The 22514-nt window shown below is 53.5% G+C and overlaps 1 long non-coding RNA gene across 2 annotated transcripts; it reads left to right on the top strand.

The window, feature by feature from the left end:
- Window positions 1–6297: 6297 nt before the first annotated feature.
- LOC144740632 (uncharacterized) lies at window positions 6298–15408 on the top strand. Of its 2 annotated transcripts, XR_013589706.1 has the most exons (3): window positions 6298–6739; window positions 9048–9120; window positions 11521–15408. It is a non-coding gene; the product is annotated as an uncharacterized LOC144740632 (long non-coding RNA). The 2 variants fall into 2 exon arrangements; XR_013589705.1 differs by lacking the exon at window positions 6298–6739 and having other exon boundaries at window positions 8283–9120.
- The last annotated feature ends 7106 nt before the right edge of the window (window positions 15409–22514 follow it).

The following is a 22514-nucleotide window of genomic DNA, read 5'->3' on the forward strand; positions in this document are numbered from 1 at the left end:
GGCAACAACCCGGGCCGGCAACAACCCGGGCCGGCAACAACCCGGGCCGGCAACAACCCGGGCCGGCAACAACCCGGGCCGGCAACAACCCGGGCCGGCAACAACCCGGGCCGGCAACAACCCGGGCCGGCAACAACCCGGGCCGGCAACAACCCGGGCCGGCAACAACCCGGGCCGGCAACAACCCGGGCCGGCAACAACCCGGGCCGGCAACAACCCGGGCCGGCAACAACCCGGGCCGGCAACAACCCGGGCCGGCAACAACCCGGGCCGGCAACAACCCGGGCCGGCAACAACCCGGGCCGGCAACAACCCGGGCCGGCAACAACCCGGGCCGGCAACAACCCGGGCCGGCAACAACCCGGGCCGGCAACAACCCGGGCCGGCAACAACCCGGGCCGGCAACAACCCGGGCCGGCAACAACCCGGGCCGGCAACAACCCGGGCCGGCAACAACCCGGGCCGGCAACAACCCGGGCCGGCAACAACCCGGGCCGGCAACAACCCGGGCCGGCAACAACCCGGGCCGGCAACAACCCGGGCCGGCAACAACCCGGGCCGGCAACAACCCGGGCCGGCAACAACCCGGGCCGGCAACAACCCGGGCCGGCAACAACCCGGGCCGGCAACAACCCGGGCCGGCAACAACCCGGGCCGGCAACAACCCGGGCCGGCAACAACCCGGGCCGGCAACAACCCGGGCCGGCAACAACCCGGGCCGGCAACAACCCGGGCCGGCAACAACCCGGGCCGGCAACAACCCGGGCCGGCAACAACCCGGGCCGGCAACAACCCGGGCCGGCAACAACCCGGGCCGGCAACAACCCGGGCCGGCAACAACCCGGGCCGGCAACAACCCGGGCCGGCAACAACCCGGGCCGGCAACAACCCGGGCCGGCAACAACCCGGGCCGGCAACAACCCGGGCCGGCAACAACCCGGGCCGGCAACAACCCGGGCCGGCAACAACCCGGGCCGGCAACAACCCGGGCCGGCAACAACCCGGGCCGGCAACAACCCGGGCCGGCAACAACCCGGGCCGGCAACAACCCGGGCCGGCAACAACCCGGGCCGGCAACAACCCGGGCCGGCAACAACCCGGGCCGGCAACAACCCGGGCCGGCAACAACCCGGGCCGGCAACAACCCGGGCCGGCAACAACCCGGGCCGGCAACAACCCGGGCCGGCAACAACCCGGGCCGGCAACAACCCGGGCCGGCAACAACCCGGGCCGGCAACAACCCGGGCCGGCAACAACCCGGGCCGGCAACAACCCGGGCCGGCAACAACCCGGGCCGGCAACAACCCGGGCCGGCAACAACCCGGGCCGGCAACAACCCGGGCCGGCAACAACCCGGGCCGGCAACAACCCGGGCCGGCAACAACCCGGGCCGGCAACAACCCGGGCCGGCAACAACCCGGGCCGGCAACAACCCGGGCCGGCAACAACCCGGGCCGGCAACAACCCGGGCCGGCAACAACCCGGGCCGGCAACAACCCGGGCCGGCAACAACCCGGGCCGGCAACAACCCGGGCCGGCAACAACCCGGGCCGGCAACAACCCGGGCCGGCAACAACCCGGGCCGGCAACAACCCGGGCCGGCAACAACCCGGGCCGGCAACAACCCGGGCCGGCAACAACCCGGGCCGGCAACAACCCGGGCCGGCAACAACCCGGGCCGGCAACAACCCGGGCCGACAACAACCCGGGCCGACAACAACCCGGGCCGGCAACAACCCGGGCCGGCAACAACCCGGGCCGACAACAACCCGGTCCCCCACCCACGTGACCAGCCCCTCCCCTCCCCCGCCCACGTGACCAGCCCCTCCCCCGCCCACGTGACCAGGCCCTCCCCCGCCCACGTGACCAGCCCCTCCCCTCCCCCGCCCACGTGACCAGCCCCCTCCCCCTCCCCGCCCACGTGACCAGCCCCTCCACCCACCGCCCACGTGACCAGCCCCTCCCCTCCCCCGCCCACGTGACCAGCCCCTCCCCTCCCCTGCCCACGTGACCAGCCCCTCCCCTCCCCTGCCCACGTGACCAGCCCCTCCCCTCCCTCGCCCACGTGACCAGCCCTCCCCCCCCCGCCCACGTGATCAGCCCCTCCCCCCGCCCACGTGACCAGCCCCTCCCCTCCCCCGCCCACGTGACCAGCCCCCCCCCCGCCCACGTGACCAGCCCCTCCCCTCCCCCGCTCACGTGACCAGCCCCCCCCGCCCGCCCACGTGACCAGCCCCTCCCCTCCCCCGCCCACGTGACCAGCCCCTCCCCTCCCCCGCCCACGTGACCAGCTCCTCCCCCCCCACCCACGTGACCAGCCCCTCCCCTCCCCCGCCCATGTGACCAGCCCCTCCCCTCCCCCGCCCACGTGACCAGGTCCTCCCCCCCCCGCCCACGTGACCCTCCCCCGCCCACGTGACCAGCCCCTCCCCTCCCCCGCCCACGTGACCAGCCCCTCCCCCGCCCACGTGACCAGCCCCTCCACCCCCGCCCACGTGACCAGCCCCTCCACCCCCGCCCACGTGACCAGCCCCTCCCCTCCCCCGCCCACGTGACCAGCCCCTCCCCTCCCCCGCCCACGTGACCAGCCCCTCCCCCGCCCACGTGACCAGGCCCTCCCCTCCCCCGCCCACGTGACCAGCCCCTCCCCTCCCCCGCCCACGTGACCAGCCCCTCCCCTCCCCCGCCCACGTGACCAGCCCCTCCACCCACCGCCCACGTGACCAGCCCCTCCCCTCCCCCGCCCACGTGACCAGCCCCTCCCCTCCCCTGCCCACGTGACCAGCCCCTCCCCTCCCCCGCCCACGTGACCAGCCCCTCCCCTCCCCCGCCCACGTGACCAGCCCCTCCCCTCCCCCGCCCACGTGACCAGCCCCTCCCCTCCCCCGCCCACGTGATCAGCCCCTCCCCCCGCCCACGTGACCAGCCCCTCCCCTCCCCCGCCCACGTGACCAGCCCCCCCCCCGCCCACGTGACCAGCCCCTCCCCCCCCCGCCCACGTGACCAGCCCCCCCCCCCACCCACCCACGTGACCAGCCCCTCCCCCCACCCACCCACGTGACCAGCCCCGCCCCTCCCCCGCCCACGTGACCAGCCCCTCTCCTCCCCCGCCCACGTGACCAGCCCCTCCCCTCCCCCGCCCACGTGACCAGCCCTCCCCCCCCCGCCCACGTGATCAGCCCCTCCCCCGCCCACGTGACCAGCTCCTCCCCCCCGCCCACGTGACCAGCCCCTCCCCTCCCCCGCCCACGTGACCAGCCCCTTCCCTCCCCCGCCCACGTGACCAGCCCCTCTCCTCCCCCGCCCACGTGACCAGCCCCTCCCCCCCCACCCACGTGACCAGCCCCTCCCCCCGCCCACGTGACCAGCCCCTCCCCTCCCCCGCCCACGTGACCAGCCCCCCCCCCGCCCACGTGACCAGCCCCTCCCCCCCCGCCCACGTGACCAGCCACTCCCCCCCCCCCGCCCACGTGACCAGCCCCTCCCCTCCCCCGCCCACGTGACCAGCCCCTCCCCTCCCCCGCCCACGTGACCAGCCCCTCCCCCCCCCCGCCCACGTGACCAGCCCCTCCCCTCCCCCGCCCACGTGACCAGCCCCTCCCCTCCCCCGCCCACGTGACCAGCCCCTCCCCTCCCCCGCCCACGTGACCAGCCCCTCCCCTCCCCCGCCCACGTGACCAGCCCCCCCCCCCGCCCACGTGACCAGCCCCTCCCCTCCCCAGCCCACGTGACCAGCCCCTCCCCCGCCCACGTGACCAGCCCCTCCCCCGCCCACGTGACCAGCCCCTCCCCCCCCCGCCCACGTGACCAGCCCCTCCCCTCCCCCGCCCACGTGACCAGCCCCTCCCCCCCCACCCACGTGACCAGCCCCTCCCCCCCCACCCACGTGACCAGCCCCTCCCCCCCCCGCCCACGTGACCAGCCCCTCCCCTCCCCCGCCCACGTGACCAGCCCCTCCCCCCTCCCACGTGACCAGCCCCTCCCCTCCCCCGCCCACGTGACCAGCCCCTCCCGCCCACCCACGTGACCAGCCCCTCCCCCCGCCCACATGACCAGCCAATCCCTCCCCCGCCCACTTGACCAGCCCCTCCCCCCCACCCACGTGACCAGCCCCTCCCCCCGCCCACGTGACCAGCCACTCCCCCCCCCGCCCATGTGACCAGCCCCTCCCCCGCCCACGTGACCAGCCCATGCCCACGTCACCAGCCCCTCCCCTCCCCCGCCCACGTGACCAGCCCCCCCCCCCACCCACCCACGTGACCAGCCCCTCCCCCCACCCACGTAACCAGCCACTCCCCCCCCGCCCACGTGACCAGCCCCCCCCCCCGCCCACGTGACCAGCCCATGCCCACGTCACCAGCCCCTCCCCTCCCCCGCCCACGTGACCAGCCTCTTCCCGCCCACGTGACCAGCCCCTCCCCTCCCCAGCCCACGTGACCAGCCCCTCCCCCCGCCCACGTGACCAGCCCCTCCCCTCCCCCGCCCACGTGACCAGCCCCCCCCCCGCCCACGTGACCAGCCCCTCCCCTCCCCCGCCCACGTGACCAGCCCCCCCCGCCCGCCCACGTGACCAGCCCCCCCGCCCGCCCACGTGACCAGCCCCTCCCCCCCCCGCCCACGTGACCAGCCCCCCCCCCACCCACCCACGTGACCAGCCCCTCCCCCCACCCACCCACGTGACCAGCCCCGCCCCTCCCCCAGCCCACGTGACCAGCCCCGCCCCTCCCCTCCCCCAGCCCACGTGACCAGCCCCGCCCCTCCCCCACCCACGTGACCAGCCCCGCCCCTCCCCCAGCCCACGTGACCAGCCCCTCCCCACCCACGTGACCAGCCCCGCCCCTCCCCCTCCCCCAGCCCACGTGACCAGCCCCGCCCCTCCCCCAGCCCACGTGACCAGCCCCGCCCCTCCCCCAGCCCACGTGACCAGCCCCACCCCTCCCCCAGCCCACGTGACCAGCCCCTCCCCCCCACGCTGCTGCGGGTTGGCTGCAATGAAGCCGTGAAGACACCGAACAGTTCCACTGCTACAATTAGCGCGCTGAGGCGCTGCAGTTGCACTATGTGGCCACACGGTGGCGCTGCAGCAACCATGTTAAATTTCGATTTAAAGCTTTCGTGACTGCAGCAGGGATTCATCTTCTTTCTTCTTTCGGTAAAGTCGTCGCGTAGAAGGGAAGTAATAAAATAATATAAATAAAACATAATAAACGTCGTGAGAATTATTTTATTATGTTTTATTTGTATTATTTTATTACTTCCCTTCTACGTGACTTTACCGAAAGAACCAAGAAGAAGCAACCATGTTGGTCAAGTTATTTCAGCGAATTTTCATTTTGCTTTTTGGTTCTTTCGGTAAAGTAACGTAGAAAGGAAATAAATTAAATAATAGAATAGGACGTTTCGATTGCAACACAAGCAATCGTCATCAGGTAGAAAACAAACAGTAAATCTTCTTGGTTCTTTCGGTAAAGTCACGTAGAAGGGAAATAATAAAATAATAAAAATTAAACATAATAAAATACAATTCTCACGACGTTTCCCTGTCCCCAGACGACCTGCTTGTCAGTTTTGATGTGGTTTCCTTATTCACCAAAGTTCCTGTACCTGACACCATCGCAATCATTGAAGACTTGGTTCATCAAAGCCTGAATGCTGGGGTACCCCCCCTGGTGAGACACTGCTTAACCAATACATACTTCACCTGGAATGGAACTTTCTACAAGAAAACTGAGGGCACCCCAATGGGCTCCCCCCTATCTCCGGTTGTAGCCAACGTCTTCATGGAGAAATTTGAGACTGACGCCATCCAGACTGCGACTCTACGCCCGACCTTGTGGAAGAGGTACGTAGATGCCACTTTTGTCATCTGGCCACATGGCCGGCCTGCTCTAGACCAATTCCTCAACCACATAAATTCCATACACCCAGCCATCACACAGTGTACACACACACAGTGTACACACACAATGTACACAGTGTACACACGCAGTGTACACACACACAGTGTACACACACACAGTGTACACATACACACACACAGTGTACATACACACACACAGTGTACATACAGACACACAGTGTACATACACACACACAGTGTACATACACACACACAGTGTACATACACACACACAGTGTACATACACACACAATGTACACGTGTGTACACACTGTCCATGTGTGTGTACACACACAATAATGTCCACATTGTTGAGCTGAGCACACACACCCAAGGGGTCTCTGTTCAAGGGAGGGAGCAATGGAAAATTAATCTTAATCAACTTAAACTCTAATCCGCTACGTGACGTCACCACTCAGCATGACCTCATCGGCGTGAAACGCCAGGGGGAGGTGTACCTTGCTAGTGACGTCATGTCACCAAAGATTTCACCCCAACCGGTCTCAAGGGAGCGTGACGTCACCTCTGCCTGGGTCACTTCCGTTATCTATTCAAGCACTATCCTTATTTGGGCAAAGCCACACCCACTGACTGGGGGCTCATTAACATAATTTATTCGTGAAAGACGTCACGAGTTCGTTGTGACCGGTTCGGCACCAACGGCCCATCCCTCCACGATTGGGCCAGGCTCATTAACATAATTTATGTAAGTTACAGAGCCGCTCATTGTGGGAAGGGAGTGTCTTGTACCCCACAAGTGACGTCATGTCACCTGCTGCTGCCGCGTGACGTCACGAGGTAACGGAAAGTTGACGCTCCGCGCGGGAACTGAAATCTGAGGTGAGAAATTCTCATCGCGGTTGTGGTTGTTGTTGTGGTGATTGTTGTTGTTGTGGTTGTTGTTGTTTACCGAGGTAGAGCCTCTCTCTCTCGTAGGGATGTCAATTGAGTAGCAGCGAGCATGGAAGCGATGTCCACTTTGGAACTTTACAACGCGGGGCCTTGCCTCCTGCCCTCGCCTGGTCGCGTTCGCTTCAATTCTCTCGCTTAGTTGAGCAATTTCGATTTAAAGCTTTCGTGACTGCAGTGATTCATATTCTTGGTTCTTTCGGTGAAGTCACGTAGAATAGAAATAAAAAAAGAAAACAATAAAACTATACAATTTAATTATGTTTTATATCACGTAGAATGGAAATAATGAAATAATATTCCCTTTTATTTTTTAGTATTTCCATTCTAAGTGACTTTACCGAAAGAACCAAGAAGATAGTTGAGCAACCTGTGGAAGAACGCGATCAGCCAGGCGACGCGTTAGTTCTAGGTGAAGTCACCGTGTAGGTAAGAAATGAATACAAATTCATAAAAGTAAAAATAGAATAAAATATAAACAAATCACGACGTTTCGGAGGCAACACAAGTCTCCGTCATCAGGTGGCACCGTCACAGCCACATTTGCTGTATCAAGTGAGGCGTTTTTATTAATTTAATCTATAATGTAGACTAGCCTGGTTATTAAGCTGGGTGAGTGTACTGGCAGTCTATAATGTAGACTGTAGCCTGGTTATTAAGCTGGGTGAGTGTACTGGCAGTCTAATGTAGACTGTAGCCTGGTTATTAAGCTGGGTGAGTGCACTGGCAGTCTATAATGTAGACTAGCCTGGTTATTAAGCTGGGTGAGTGTACTGGCAGTCTATAATGTAGACTAGCCTGGTTATTAAGTTGGGTGAGTGTACTGGCAGTCTATAATGTAGACTGTAGACTGGTTATTAAGCTGGGTGAGTGTACTGGCAGTCTATAATGTAGACTGTAGCCTGGTTATTAAGCTGGGTGAGTGTACTGGCAGTCTATAATGTAGACTGTAGCCTGGTTATTAAGCTGGGTGAGTGTACTGGCAGTCTATAATGTAGACTGTAGCCAGGTTATTAAGCTGGGTGAGTGTACTGGCAGTCTATAATGTAGACTGTAGCCTGGTTATTAAGCTGGGTGAGTGTACTGGCAGTCTATAATGTAGACTATAATTTTCTGCATCAAGTGAGGCGTGATTTATTATAATTTTATTATTTTATTTCTATTTTTACTTTTATTAATTTTAATTTCATTTTTTACCTACGTGGTGACTTTACCGAAAAAACCTAAGAGTACGTTAGTTGGTGTGTTGACCGACTCTGTGTTGCATTACATGAAGTGTCTCTCTCTCTCTGTGCAGTCACCAAACCTCGAAGTCTCTCATTGACACAAGGCCGTCATTATAACATGTTATAATAAGTATAATATTATGTTAAAATATATAATAATTATAATGTTATAATAAGTATAATATGTTATAATAATTATAATAATATATATGTATTATAATGTTGTAATAAGTATAATATGTCATAATTATAATGTTATAATGTGTTATAATAAGTATAATAATCAAATATGCCCCCCAATATGTTTCTGTAAAAATATTTGTAAATAAAAATTGCGATGCTCTGTTAATAAAGACAACAATTTGCTAAACCTTGGCCACGAAATCTGGACTTGTCTTTATATACCAATGCATAGATTCCTGTTTATAGGATTGCGTTGTACTTTATGAATCCCTAATCTCTGCCATTACATACTATGAAACAAGAAAGGTTAAAAAGAAACAGCAATGTATTACAATACCCTATTAGACATTATTGTATCAAATAAAACAAAGTCCATCCCATGTGCTAGTGAACTTTTAAAAATATTTTAGGGAGGAAATGGCAGGAAAATAGTTTTCAAATTTAGATATTTTTCTGGGGGGGGGACCCCAGACCCGTGGAATATTTGGTCTCCCCCAATGTTGACTTCATGGCTACGGCCTTGCATTGACGTGCTAATTTCTCTACCCCCCCCCTCTCTCTATTTAAGGCCTCAACACAGAGGCGTTGTTTCTCTGTGTGCCTATGTGTGTCTCTCTCTGTGTCATCTCTCTCTGTGTGTCTATATCTGTGTCTCTCTCTGTGTGTCTTTGTGTCATCTCTCTCTCTGCTTATGTGTCTGTCTATATGTCTCCGTGTCTCTCTCTCAAATTGAGCAATCTTTGGAAGAACGTTATCAACCAGGTAGGGTGTTGACTGTTATGTTAGCTGACTCTAAGTTTAATAGGTTTTTTTTCCATTTTTTTTACCAGGCCACACCCGCTTGAGCTGATATACCGCTCTTGTTTTCAGAAGCGACTTGCCCACAACAACAATAACAACAAGGTGAGGCTCGTCAACAGCGTGGCGGTGTTCACTCTAGACGCGTGGCAGTGTTCACTCTAGACGCGTGGCGGTGTTCACTCTAGATGCGTGGCGGAGTTCACTCTAGACACGTGGTGGTGTTCACTCTAGACACGTGATGGTGTTCACTCTAGACGTGTGGCGGAGTTCACTCTAGACACGTGGCGGAGTTCACTCTAGACACGTGGCGGAGTTCACTCTAGACACGTGGCGGAGTTCACTCTGGACGTGTGGCGGTGTTCACTCAAGACACGTGGCGGTGTTCACTCAAGACACGTGGCGATGTTCACTCTAGACACGTGACGGTGTTCACTCTAGACACGTGGCGGTGTTCACTCTAGACAAGTGACGGTGTTCACTCTAGACGTGGCGGTGTTCGCTCTAGACGCGTGGCAGTGTTCACTCTAGACACGTGGCGGTGTTCACTCTGAACGTGTGGCGGTGTTCACTCTGGACGTGTGGCCATGTTCGCTTTGGACTCGTGCTGGTGTTCACTCTAGACGCGTGGCGGAGTTCACTCTAGACGCGTGGCGGAGTTCACTCTAGACGCGTGGCGGAGTTCACTCTAGACATGTGGCGGTGTTCACTCTAGACGCGTGGCGGTGTTCACTCTAGACGCGTGGCGGTGTTCACTCTCTACATGTGGAGGGGAAACCCGGGGATCGGGAAGGAAATCCACGCGACAACGGGGAGAGAGAGAGACACGTAAACTACAAATATACAGCAGGCGTCAGGGTCGGGATCGAACCCACGACTTCCTGTATGCCAGGACAGGTTGTTAACATCTCACCACAGAGAGACACGCAGCCTCGGCTGTGTTGGTTGATCCTCAATGAATTACTTGGTGGAGTGAGGAAGCATTAATACTGAGCAGGTGAAGGTGGCCAGGCGTGGGTCTTGACACACCACCACCTGTGAACCATGCCAGTGTGTGACAGTGGTGGAGCCAGTGGGGGTGGGGTGGCACGTGCCCCCCCCCCCCAACGATCCGATAGAAATCCGTAATTTCGATAGGATCATTGGGGTTTATTAGTAACTAGCTTCACTACCCGGCTTTGCCCGGGACTTGGATTCTTGTCTTGGATTAATTTAATATTCCCTCATAATTCAATGAAAAACCCTGAAAAAATTGATGCTTGCAAGAAAGAAGCCGAAACACTTCAATTTACCTAAATACGTCAGGTCGATTTTTGCCACTCGGGAAGGGAATGACGCGGCGCTCGCTTAGACATTCCAGACAGCATAAGCTGTGAAAATTTCATGACGCCAGAGCTCAGCGTTGGAGAGTTTTTGCTGCTTCACACAAACAAACAGGTGTAAGTTCTGCTTTATATTTAAGATGGCAGTTGTACCCATTATTTACACAGATTTGTATTGAAACTCCGAGAAGCCATTGACTTAATCGGCCAGGAGCGAAGTGCCACCTAAAATCTCCCGGCACGCTGTGAACAGCTGTAGAAGTACGGTGCGCGAAGAGCCATGTGGTAGGGGGGTAAGCATTGCAGAGCGCTTAGCTCAGGTGTGATGCGGGTTGATGCCACATACGTCATGGTCATTCCCCCCCCCCCCCCCCCACAAAATACAAAAGTCTATTTTTCTTTCCTGAAGGCATCAACACGTTCAGCGAGCGCGATGACGATCACACGCGTCGAATGAAAAGCAAGGGACAAGTCCTTTCTTACCAACAACTCCTTTCTCACTAACAACTCCTTACTTACTAACAACTCCTGTAATTTTTCATTGCTGGAGGGGTTTCCCCCCCCTATCTGAAAATCCTGGCTCCACCTCTGAGTGTGTGACAGTGTCAAGTTTGTATTTGCAGTAAAGTCTATTAACTCTATTGAGCACAGAGGTTATATCAAAACGGTAGTTTATTTTAGTTTTCCTCTGGAACTCTTTGTAAGAATGGAGTCAGGAAGTGATCACAGCACACACGTGCAGCAGCTGAAGTCGGAACTGCTCATCCCAGCAATCAAGGACATCTGTGCCTGGCTTCACATCTCTAAGTTGCGATTGAACATTAATTTATGCATTTGTGCATGACACAAATAGTATTATTTTCAACACCCTTTGCTATGTCAGCTGAATTTAGCTTTCATAAACATTTATTTAGAAGCCAGACAGCTGAAATTGTGTGCTGAGTTTTGGGTTAACGTTCATTTTGAAGATACGAGGGCTTCCAGGCATGTTTATGACCATTTGCCCTCTCATTGTGTGCCATAACAGACCGTGTGATGAATTTGGGACACTTTTTTTTACTATATCATAAATATATGAATAAGTGTAGACGTGTAAGTCACGTGTGACTGTGTATATATGCATTCCTCTGTGCCTCGATACTGACGTGTAAATGGTGTAGATATTCTTTGTTTCTGTCTGCAGCTGTCGCTGCCTCTGCAGAAGTGGTCTGATGGAGCAAAGGCACTCGGCGCGGCTCGGTGCAAAAAGGCATCAATGCGACCGGTGTGCATACAGCACGGATTGTCCTGCACAGTTGACACGGCACCAGAGAACTCACACAGGAGAGAAACCCTTCAAGTGCAGTGTGTGTGGGAAGGCGTTTGCACAGTCATCTGCTCTTGTAAAACACCAGAGAACACACACAGGAGAGAAACCCTTTAAATGCAGTGTGTGTGGGAAGGCGTTTGCACAGTCATCTGCTCTTGTAAAACACCAGAGAACACACACAGGAGAGAAACCCTTTAAGTGCAGTGTGTGTGGGAAGGCGTTTGCACAGTCATATGCTCTTGTAACACACAAGAGAACACACACGGGAGAGAAACCCTTCAAGTGCGGTGTGTGTGGGAAGGCGTTTACACTTTCACCAAATCTTCAAAGACACCAGAGATCACGCAAGCATCAGAGGATCCACCAGGAGTGGAGTTTAAAATCAGCTTGTGAAAGTCAAAGTGCTGCAATGAGCCCATCCCTCATCAAACAAGAACCGGAAGAAAATCCCAGCTTGGACACTTTCAAAGAAATCAAGGTGAAATATGAAGAGGTGAAGGTGAAATGTGAAGAAGTGGTGGTGAAGAGCGAAGAAGTGAAGGTAAAATGTGAAGATGATTCAATTCCAAAATCGGACTTTGACATCAATGGAGACAACGTGAAGCAGGAGGAGAATTCTGACTGTGAGGCAGAGCGAGGCAACTCCCAGCAGTTTGTGGAAGTGGAGGTGTGGGTGGACTTCCTCCGAGACAATTCAAAGTCAAATGGAGACCCGGGAGATGCGTAAGCCTTAGACCAGTGGTTCTTAACCTGGGTTCGATCGAGCCCCAGGGGTTCGGTGAGTCAGTCTCAGGGGTTCGGCGGAGGTTAAGACACAAACCTGACTCATGATCGTGCACCAGTAAAACATGTACCTATGTTTTGAATTTGAAAAAATAATTTTATTTTTCCAATTAAGAAGGGTTCTGTGAATGCGCATATGAAACTGGTGGGGTTCAGTACCTCCAACAAGGTTAAGAACCACTGCCTTAGACGATGCCGCTCCAATAGATGCACCTTTGTCACAGGCCTCTAATGACAAGAATGTGAAGTTGAACACTCAGTTCCTAGGTTCAACCTGCAGGGTAAGAGCGGCCAGTCTTTATGGACCTGTGTGTTGGGTAGATCTCTAACCAGGAGCGAATGCCAATAAGCTCCCAAGCATTCACTGTTATCAATTGCATTTATATTGTGCTTGCTTAATTGCCTCGGCAATTCGGAGTTTTCATCGTATCTCGTCTCAAACACTCCAAGAGCATCCCCAAGTAGTAGCTGCCCCTGTGTAGCACAAGTTGGTGGCCCTGCACCGGCCTGCATGTGGACAAGAGCCTGTCAGTAGGGGGCGATGGTTGATGTGGCATCTCAGTTGTGGAGTTTGTAGGTAATGTTTAGAATTTGCTAAATTTTTACCCAGATGCCAGCATGCAATGGCCGACTCGTTTTGAATGGTGCATTAGTATGTTGTACATACACTGTTAAGCAGACGGTGCGGTTTTTTTTTAAATTAGCTTCTAGTTAATAGGATGTAACCTGATGCAGTATATTTCAGTGCAGTAATTCAATGTTGTTAATATGCCTGTCACGAATTTAGAATGAATACTTGTCTGATGGTGTGCGTACATGTAACCTTTTGTCTACAAGGGTCAAACATTGAATGAGTCATGTTAGGTGTTGTATCTATGCCCTGTTTTCCGTTATTAATATTAAGAATAATTTTTTTAAAAAAATGTTTTATTATATCTATATATATATTTTTTTTTAATTAAATAATGAAAACAACCCACTACAAGCACACCAGGAATCTGTGAAACGGCCAATAAACTGGTAAGAAGTCGGTCACAAGAGAGGTCAGAGACATCCAGATGGACAAAGATCGATGACCTGAACTCCCAAAACATCTTGAGATGCACGGATGGGGTGCAGAGCAGAGTTAAGGATAATAACGGTTGCCACTCGCATTTTCTTAACGTTTTCCTAACCGAAAAGTAGAAACTTAACAAAGAGAATTAACCAACAAACCATAAGTTTTTTTTTAGTAATTATCTTATATTACTCGTATTCACCGCATACATATTATTTAGAATTATATGTTTCCTATCTACATGACCTTCCGAAAAACTAAAGAGTACGAATTCCAGAAAGCTTAAGTGGAAACATAGTTACATTTAACCTCAGGACATTAAAATATAACTCAGAATAAAACACCAATCTCTGGAGAACTAAACTTGGCGAAACCCCAAAATAATAATGTGACGAGGATCATTACGAATATTCATTAAACATAGACGAATGATTACCACGATACTAAGACCGAAGGAACTCATAAAAAAAAATATCAAGAATAAATGTAACACACAGGACCACATAAGGATCGCATACATCTCCTCGACCACCTTTGTCTTCCAGCGGGGTCTGCCCTCAGAATGACCCACGCAGGGCAAGCAAGGAGGGAGCAAAAAGGTCACAAGGGGGGGGGTTTGTGCTGACATTGTTTTCTCTCGTAAGAGACGCGGAGAGAGGAGAGGGTGCTCACGTTTTGAGTTAAACACGGCCGTCTTTGTCTCCCCGCAGCACGGACAGCAAGATTTGCACACGCGAGCAAATAACATTCCCCACCCCTCCTTCCAGAATGGTTACACAGCTGTGTCTTTACTAATAAACACGCACACGACACATGAAACACATGGACGCAGATGTGTTCAACCCACAGAAAAATATATGACGGCCTTCAAACAACTCGGGAAGACTGGATTTTTTCAATATAAGCCGGGGAAAAATCCATTCAACTCAGATCGTCAAGGGCTTCGGCCCCCACCACATCTCGTCAGAGGCCCTGGGCCCCACCTCATCTCAACGCCGACAACGAAGAAGTTTTCGTCATCCAGAATGACGAGGTTCGCGGGGTAGTGACGTGCAGCTACAAGCCGAGGTCTGCACCACCTGAGAAGAATCGCTACCCTGAGTCGCTGAGCTGCGAGTGAAGCCAACAAAGACGCCAACGTCCACCCTGCCACGAACGAAGCATCGCTCCTCGTCAGAGTGACAACCAGCGAACAACCCGCAGGAAAGGCGGAGATCGCCAAGCGAGCAAAGCAGAGAGCGCGAAGCAGTGGAGAAAACCTAGTCAAACGGCTGTGAGGAGGACAGCGCTGTTGAATGCGCCGTGTGTCTAATACACACCCAGATCAACCAGCATCAACCAAAACCGACTCGTCATCCCGCAGTGGTGAAAGAGAGTCAAAGTCTTCCGAGCGCCACCGAGCGACACCGAGCGACCGAGCATCTTCAAGGACAGCATCGTGCCAACTCGTCGTCCAGCAGTGGAGAGAGAGCGAGGGAGCAGCAGGAGCAGAGCGGCGGCCACGCCCAACCCAGAGAAAACTTCTGGCCGCTGTTCGTATCATCCCACACCACACAAGCTAACGACACAACTCCCGGCTCTAAGAATTAATTAATATTAAAAGGGGACAACGCACACACAGCACGCACACGAATAAGACTTTAAAAAAAAATTGTCATTGCGTTTCAAAAAGGGTTGCCATTTCGAGGTGGTGCGTTCAATATCAACGGATCGTGCAAAGCAGTTGCTGTCGTCGAGTTACATGAATAAGAAATGTTTTAGTCATTCATTTTCGTTAATTGCATAACCACGCCAATGAAGAAGTATTTTTAGTCATTCATTTTCGTTACTGCATAATCTTGTCCATGAATTTATTGACGTATACTTGCTTTCGGATAAGAGAGTGTCATGTGCTTGTTTAGAATAAAATTGCTTAACACCAACTGTTCGAGTGCTTCTTTCCAAGTCCATGCAAAACTATCTTATTCTTGATAACTGTATCCTGCGATGAGATATGAAAATGGAGAACTAAAATATAACACACACTAGGATAATCGGTAAACGTTTAATCGATGATAATCGTGTTATCCTGATTGATATAACACTGGATAAACGAAGCTGAGCTTAATTATCACAACTGCTCACATTAACATAATCGCAAGCATCCGCATAAATTACTACGATTATCTCCGCGATTATCATAATTTATGCATATCATTACACGCATTATCATAATTTATGCACGTTAATACACATTAACATAATGCGATTTGCGCATTTTTCGGAAAATTATAAATTTTTATTATTTTCATCAAAATTTCATAATCCAACACATACAACATAGGACACAGTGTGTGTTTTGCAAGTCACCTGTACAGATCACTCAGGTGAGACTCATTGTTCTTGTGATACAGGTCAAAGGGTATTTTTGTGTTTTCAGGAAGCATCTCCCTCTGGAGCAACTCATTGTCTTTGAAATAGGGAGCACACTCGGATCATTCATCAATTACAAGGCAAACCACTCAAAAGTTACACGTAGAGGAGATACATTCTCTAAAACTTGAATTATAATTTGGTATTACGTGTTGACACAAATTTCGTCTAAATAGGGCTAGAAATGCTCCTTACTGATTAACGTCTGGATGTTTGAAGCTATCGGTTGAAGCAAGCCCGGCTGCTCTTGAGACGCTGTGCACCAATAAGGGTCCACAGGTGGCTTGCACTGAATCATTGACGCGCTCCCAGAAGTCTGCTAGTTATAGTTTGTGTAAAACATTCCTGTTTCGTGGAGAGATCGATAAATGAAAGATGTCGTGTCTGCTGATCTGCTTCATAGCAAGGAGGTAATTTTAAGAGCACATTTGGAATGCATTTTTGGTACAGATATGTATTCGGTTACAAGGCAGAGCACATCTAGTAGATACATTCTCCACAACAACACTCATTCGAATTTTGCTTGACGTCTTATATGTTGGCGAACTAAGGCAAGAAATGGTCCTTGCCGATTAACGTCTGGATGTTGACAACCATGGGATTGAAGCAAGCCGGACCGCCTGCGATGCCCCTCACAACCATTTACGGCCTTGGGCCAGGAAAGTCACGAAGAAAATTGTCCACGAACGACGCATCCACGCAAGCACCCGATGCTCCGTTTTGAAGTTTCAAAATGAAACAACTTTGAATTGTATTATGTTTTGCATTAGATCATTGTATTTCTTCTTTAAAAGCTTATATAATTTTACATCTGGAAGACTTAATTGAAAACTACATTTCGTGTGAATTTTCTCTCGTTAAGTAGATTGCCTTGCCGCGGATTCTGTTTGATGCGGACTTTCACCTGGTTGGGAGAAGACCGCCGTCTGCAGATCGATTCCAACGCGATCGAACGTCTGTCCCTGCGCCTCCGTCGTTCATGCAGGGGGCGCGTAAGTTTGCAGCGCCCCCTGCATGAAAGCAATGGAAAGTGCAGCGTTCGTCACAGATAAATGAAGTCGTGTGCTTATATATTTACGTATAAATTGTACACCAAAACCGGTCCACAGTTGACTTGCACTGAATGCTGCAGTAGTGTTTATATTTTGTGTAAAACATTCCTTTGTTTCGCGGAGAGACTGATAAATGAAAGACGTCTTGTCTGCTGATCTTGTTCATGTCCGTGTACATCGGTATCCCACATTGCTTACACTACACACCACACACAATGAAATAAATAGAAACTAGAACGACTTCTGGGGATGGGCAAAGATCGAGGAATCTCTTTCAATGGAGCGAGTTCAGTGAGTTCGATTCAACAGCTTTGTCCGTCTGTCTCACTGTTCGCCTCTGTGTGTCTCTCTGCCTGTCTGTCTATGTCGTCTCTGCGTATCTTTCTCTGTCTCTGTGTTCCTCTTGTCTGTCTGTCCGCCTGTCTTGTCTGTCTGTGTCTGTCTATCAGCGTCTGTCCCACCGCAGTCAACGACTGTCAGTAGCAGCAGGCGCCCGTTCAACTCCCACGGCTACACGCCACTCAAACTTGCTCCCAACACACAAAGACAAAGATCCCCCGTATAGCCTTAACAGACTGTAGGGGCAAGTGCTGCTAGTGAGCACCTAACACAAAGACCCCCGTGTAGCCTGCACAGAATGATGGGGCAAGTGCTGTTAGCGAGCACCTATTAAGGGTGGGACGGCACACGAGGGGGTGGGTGGCCAGCACCACGCCCGGCCGCCTTTGTCTCCCCAGTGGCGATGTTGACACCACACCGGGTACTCGTTTGAGGCTGAGTCGACGTAGGGGAGGCTCAGCACCGGCTCAGAAAGTCGTCACTGGCGGTGTTGGCCACGAGCGGGAATGGAACTCGGCTGGTCGGTGCGGAGCGCAGCGCTCACCACGTCACTGCCAACAACAACAAACTTGAACTCTGACCCCGCCCTCTGACGTCACCGCTCAGCGTGACGTCATCGGCGTCAAATGCCAGGGGGAGGTGTGCATCGCTAGTGACGTCATGTCCCCTATCCCGACCACCGCGCTCTTGAGCGTGACGTCACCTCCGCTAGGCCGCTGCCGATATCTGTTCCAGTGCCAATCCTTATTTGGGCAAAGCTACGCCCGGTGACTGACGTCTCATTAACATAATTTATTCGTGAAAGGCGTCGCGAGTTTATTGCGACGGGTTCAGCACCCGCGCCCCACCCCTCCGCCATATGGGCTGGGCTCATTAACATAATTTATTCAAGTTTAAACCGGCTCATTGTGAGAGGGGAGTGTCTTGTACCCCGGAAGTGACGTCACGTTAGGAGAGTTCTCGCGAGAGTTGGGGGGGCAGGAGCGATTTCTCGCGAGAGTTGAGGGTGAGTGGTGAGTGGTGAATGGTGAGCGTGAGTGGTGAGAGTGAGTGGTGAGGGTGTGTGGTGAGTGGTGAGAGTTGGGGGTGAGTGGTGAGGGTGAGTGGTGAAGGTGAGTGGTCAGGGTGAGTGGTGAGGGAAAGGGGTGAGTGGTGAGGGAGAGTGGTGAGGGTGATTAGTGAGTAGTGAGGGTGAGTGGTGAGGAGTGAGGAAGAGTGGTGAGGGTGAGTGGTGAGGGTGAGTGGTGAGTGGTGAGTGGTGAGGGTGAGTGGTGAGGGTGAGTGGTGAGGGTGAGTGGTCAGGGTGAGTGGTGAGGGAAAGTGGTGAGGGTGATTAGTGAGTAGTGAGGGTGAGTGGTGAGCGTGAGTGGTGAGGAGTGAGGAAGAGTGCTGAGGGTGAGTGGTGAATGTGAGTGGTCAGGGAGAGTGGTGGTGAGGGTGAGGATGATAGGTATGGGTGAGTGGTGAGGGGTGAGTGGTGGGAGAGAGTGGTGAGAAAGAGTGGTGGTGGTGGTGGTGAGGATGGTTGGTGAGGGTGAGCGTGAGTGATGAGGGAAAGGGGTGAGTGGTGAGGGAGAGTGGTGAGGGTGAGTGGTGAGAGAGAGTGGTGAGAAAGAGTGGTGGTGGTGGTGGTGAGGGTGAGCGTGAGTGGTGAGGGAAAGGGGTGAGGGAGAGTGGTGAGGGAGAGTAGTGGTGGTGAGGGTGAGTGGTGAGGGTGAGTAGTGAGTGGTGAGGGTGAGTGGTGAGGGTGATTAGTGAGTAGTGAGGGTGAGTGGTGAGGAGTGAGGAAGAGTGGTGAGGTGTGAGTGGTGAGTGTGAGTGGTGAGTGTGAGTGGTGAGGGAGAGTGGTGGTGAGGGTGAGGATGGTTGGTGAGGGTGAGTGGTGAGGGTGAGTGGTGAGTAGTGAGGGTGAGTGGTGAGGAGTGAGGAAGAGTGGTGAGGGTGAGTGGTGAGTGTGAGTGGTGAGGGAGAGTGGTGGTGAGGGTGAGTGGTGAGGGTGAGTGGTGAGGAGTGAGGAAGAGTGGCGAGGGTGAGGGGTGAGGAAGAGTGGTGAGTGGTGAGTGTGAGTAGTGAGGGTGAGTGGTGAGGGTGAGTGTGAGTAGTGAGGGTGAGTGGTGAGTGGTGAGGGTGAGTGGTGAGTGGTGAGGGTGAGTGGTGAGGGTGAGTGGTGAGGGTGAGTGGTGAGGAAGAGTGGTGAGTGGTGAGGGTGAGTGGTGAGTGGTGAGGGTGAGTGGTGAGGGTGAGTGGTGAGGGTGAGTGGTGATTAGTGAGTAGTGAGGGTGAGTGGTGAGGAGTGAGGAAGAGTGGTGAGGGTGAGTGGTGAGGGTGAGTAGTGAGGGTGAGTGGTGATTAGTGAGGGTGAGTGGTGAGGAGTGAGGAAGAGTGGTGAGGGTGAGTGGTGAGGAAGAGTGGTGAGGAAGAGTGGTGAGGAAGAGTGGTGAGTGGTGAGGGTGAGTGGTGAGGGTGAGTGGTGAGGGTGAGTGGTGAGTGGTGAGGGTGAGTGGTGAGGGTGAGTGGTGAGGGTGAGTGGTGAGTGGTGAGGGTGAAGGTGAGTGGTGAGGGTGAGTGGTGAGGAAGAGTGGTGAGGGTGAGTGGTGAGGAGTGAGGAAGAGTGGTGAGGGGTGAGTGGTGAGGAAGAGTAGTGAGTGGTGAGGGTGAGTGGTGAGGGTGAGTGGTGAGGAAGAGTGGTGAGTGGTGAGGGTGAGTGGTGAGGGTGAGTGGTGAGGAAGAGTGGTGAGGAAGAGGGGTGAGTGGTGAGGAAGAGTGGTGAGGGTGAGTGGTGAGGGTGAGTGGTGAGTGGTGAGGAAGAGTGGTGAGTGGTGAGGAAGAGTGGTGAGGGTGAGTGGTGATTAGTGAGTAGTGAGGGTGAGTGGTGAGGAGTGAGGAAGAGTGGTGAGGGTGAGTGGTGAGGAAGAGTGGTGAGTGGTGAGGGTGAGTGGTGAGGGTGAGTGGTGAGGGTGAGTGGTGAGGGTGAGTGGTGAGTGGTGAGGAAGAGTGGTGAGTGGTGAGGAAGAGTGGTGAGGGTGAGTGGTGAGGGTGAGTGGTGAGGAAGAGTGGTGAGGAAGAGTGGTGAGTGGTGAGGGTGAGTGGTGAGGAAGAGTGGTGGTGGTGAGTGGTGAGGGTGAGTGGTGAGGGTCAGTGGTGAGTGGTGAGGGTGAGTGGTGAGTGGTGAGGGTGAGTGGTGAGGGTGAGTGGTGAGGGTGAGTCGTGAGGGTGAGTGGTGAGTGGTGAGGGTGAGTGGTGAGGGTGAGTGGTGAGGGTGAGTGGTGAGGAAGAGTGGTGAGGGTGAGGGGTGAGTGGTGAGTGGTGAGGGTGAGTGGTGAGGGTGAGTGGTGAGGGTGAGTGGTGAGTGGTGAGGAAGAGTGGTGAGGGTGAGGGGTGAGGGTGAGTGGTGAGGGTGAGTGGTGAGGGTGAGTGGTGAGGGTGAGTGGTGAGGAAGAGTGGTGAGGAAGAGTGGTGAGTGGTGAGGGTGAGTGGTGAGTGGTGAGGGTGAGTGGTGAGTGGTGAGTGGTGAGAGTGAGTGGTGAGGGTGAGTGGTGAGGGTCAGTGGTGAGTGGTGAGGGTGAGTGGTGAGGAAGAGTGGTGAGGGTGAGTGGTGAGGAAGAGTGGTGAGGAAGAGTGGTGAGGGTGAGGGTGAGTGGTGAGGGTGAGTGGTGAGTGGTGAGGAAGAGTGGTGAGGAAGAGTGGTGAGGGTGAGTGGTGAGGAAGAGTGGTGAGGGTGAGTGGTGAGAGTGAGTGGTGAGGGTGAGTGGTGAGGGTCAGTGGTGAGTGGTGAGGGTGAGTGGTGAGGGTGAGTGGTGAGGAAGAGTGGTGAGGTTGAGTGGTGATGAGTGAGGAAGAGTGGTGAGGGGTGAGTGGTGAGGAATAGTGAGTGGTGAGGGTGAGTGGTGATTAGTGAGTAGTGAGGGTGAGTGGTGATTAGTGAGTAGTGAGGGTGAGTGGTGATTAGTGAGTAGTGAGGGTGAGTGGTGAGGAGTGAGGAAGAGTGGTGAGGGTGAGTGGTGAGGAAGAGTGGTGAGGGTGAGTGGTGAGGGTGAGGAGTGAGAAAGAGTGGTGAGGGTGAGGGTGAGTGGTGAGGGTGAGAATTAAGGGGTTCCAGCGAAAACCCGCAGCAATGAACCCCCCACCCCCCAGGGGTTAAACAGAGCTGCGGGTTGTCGAAATCTCGCCCTTCTGGAGCAGTTCCTCGTCGCTGGGCTCCCAGGTTGGACCAGAATGGATTTCCTGCGTAAATGGCCTCACGTTCTATCCATGTCCTATTAATAAGGTCCATTGCCCGAAACGTCGTATATTACACCTTCATTGGAAGTCTGTGAAAAACAGATTCATATTGCATAGCTCATCGGATTCCTCTAGTCGATCTCAAGATTCGGACCCAAAAAAAACCTAGATTATGCACACTTTGTACCACGTGGGTAATGATGCACACACACTGTTGCGTTATTTAGTATTGAAGTGCCGTTTATTGGTCTCATGCAGTCGCTCACAAAGATGCATATTTCGATGTAAAGCTGCTTTCGTGACTGCAGGGATTCATCTTCTTGGTTCTTTCGGTAAAGTCACCACGTAGAAGGGAAATAATAAAAATAAAACAATAAAATCATTCTCACGACGTTTCGGCCACAACGCAAGCAGGCTGAAACGTCGTGAGAATTATTTTATTATGTTTTATTTTTATTATTTTATTACTTCCCTTTTACGTGACTTTACCGAAAGAACCAAGAAGAAAAAAGATGAATATCTCCGTAGATAGAACTCAAATCCATAGTAAATATTCATAACCCAGTAGAGTAACTGGTCCGTATTAATATCATAGCATTCAAATACGACCGAATAATACTTTAACAAAATACAATTAAAAATGTTGTCGTGTATTGCACTGTGAACGGGGCGTTCCTCCATGAAGTAGCGCGTCTTGTTTACATGCAGTCGCTGCAATATTTGAATATCTCCGTAAACGAAACGCGAATTAACATTTACACTTCACATTGCGGTAGAGTAAGCTTCCGATATTATTTCCAAATCCTTAAACCGCGAGCGAAAAAGACTTTGAGCAAAATACAAATTAATAATATTTACTCATTTTTGACCACATCGGAATGCTGCCGCGCCTTTATCGCATACAGTCGCGCTAAGCGTTCACCATCTCCGAAGATGAAACTAAAATTAACCTTTAAACTCCACAGCCCCGTAGAGTAAGCACCCGACGTTAATTCTAACTCATT

Source organism: Lampetra planeri, unplaced genomic scaffold (assembly GCF_965212315.1).
Source record: "Lampetra planeri unplaced genomic scaffold, kcLamPlan1.2.h2 scaffold_249, whole genome shotgun sequence".
Taxonomy (NCBI): domain Eukaryota; kingdom Metazoa; phylum Chordata; class Hyperoartia; order Petromyzontiformes; family Petromyzontidae; genus Lampetra; species Lampetra planeri.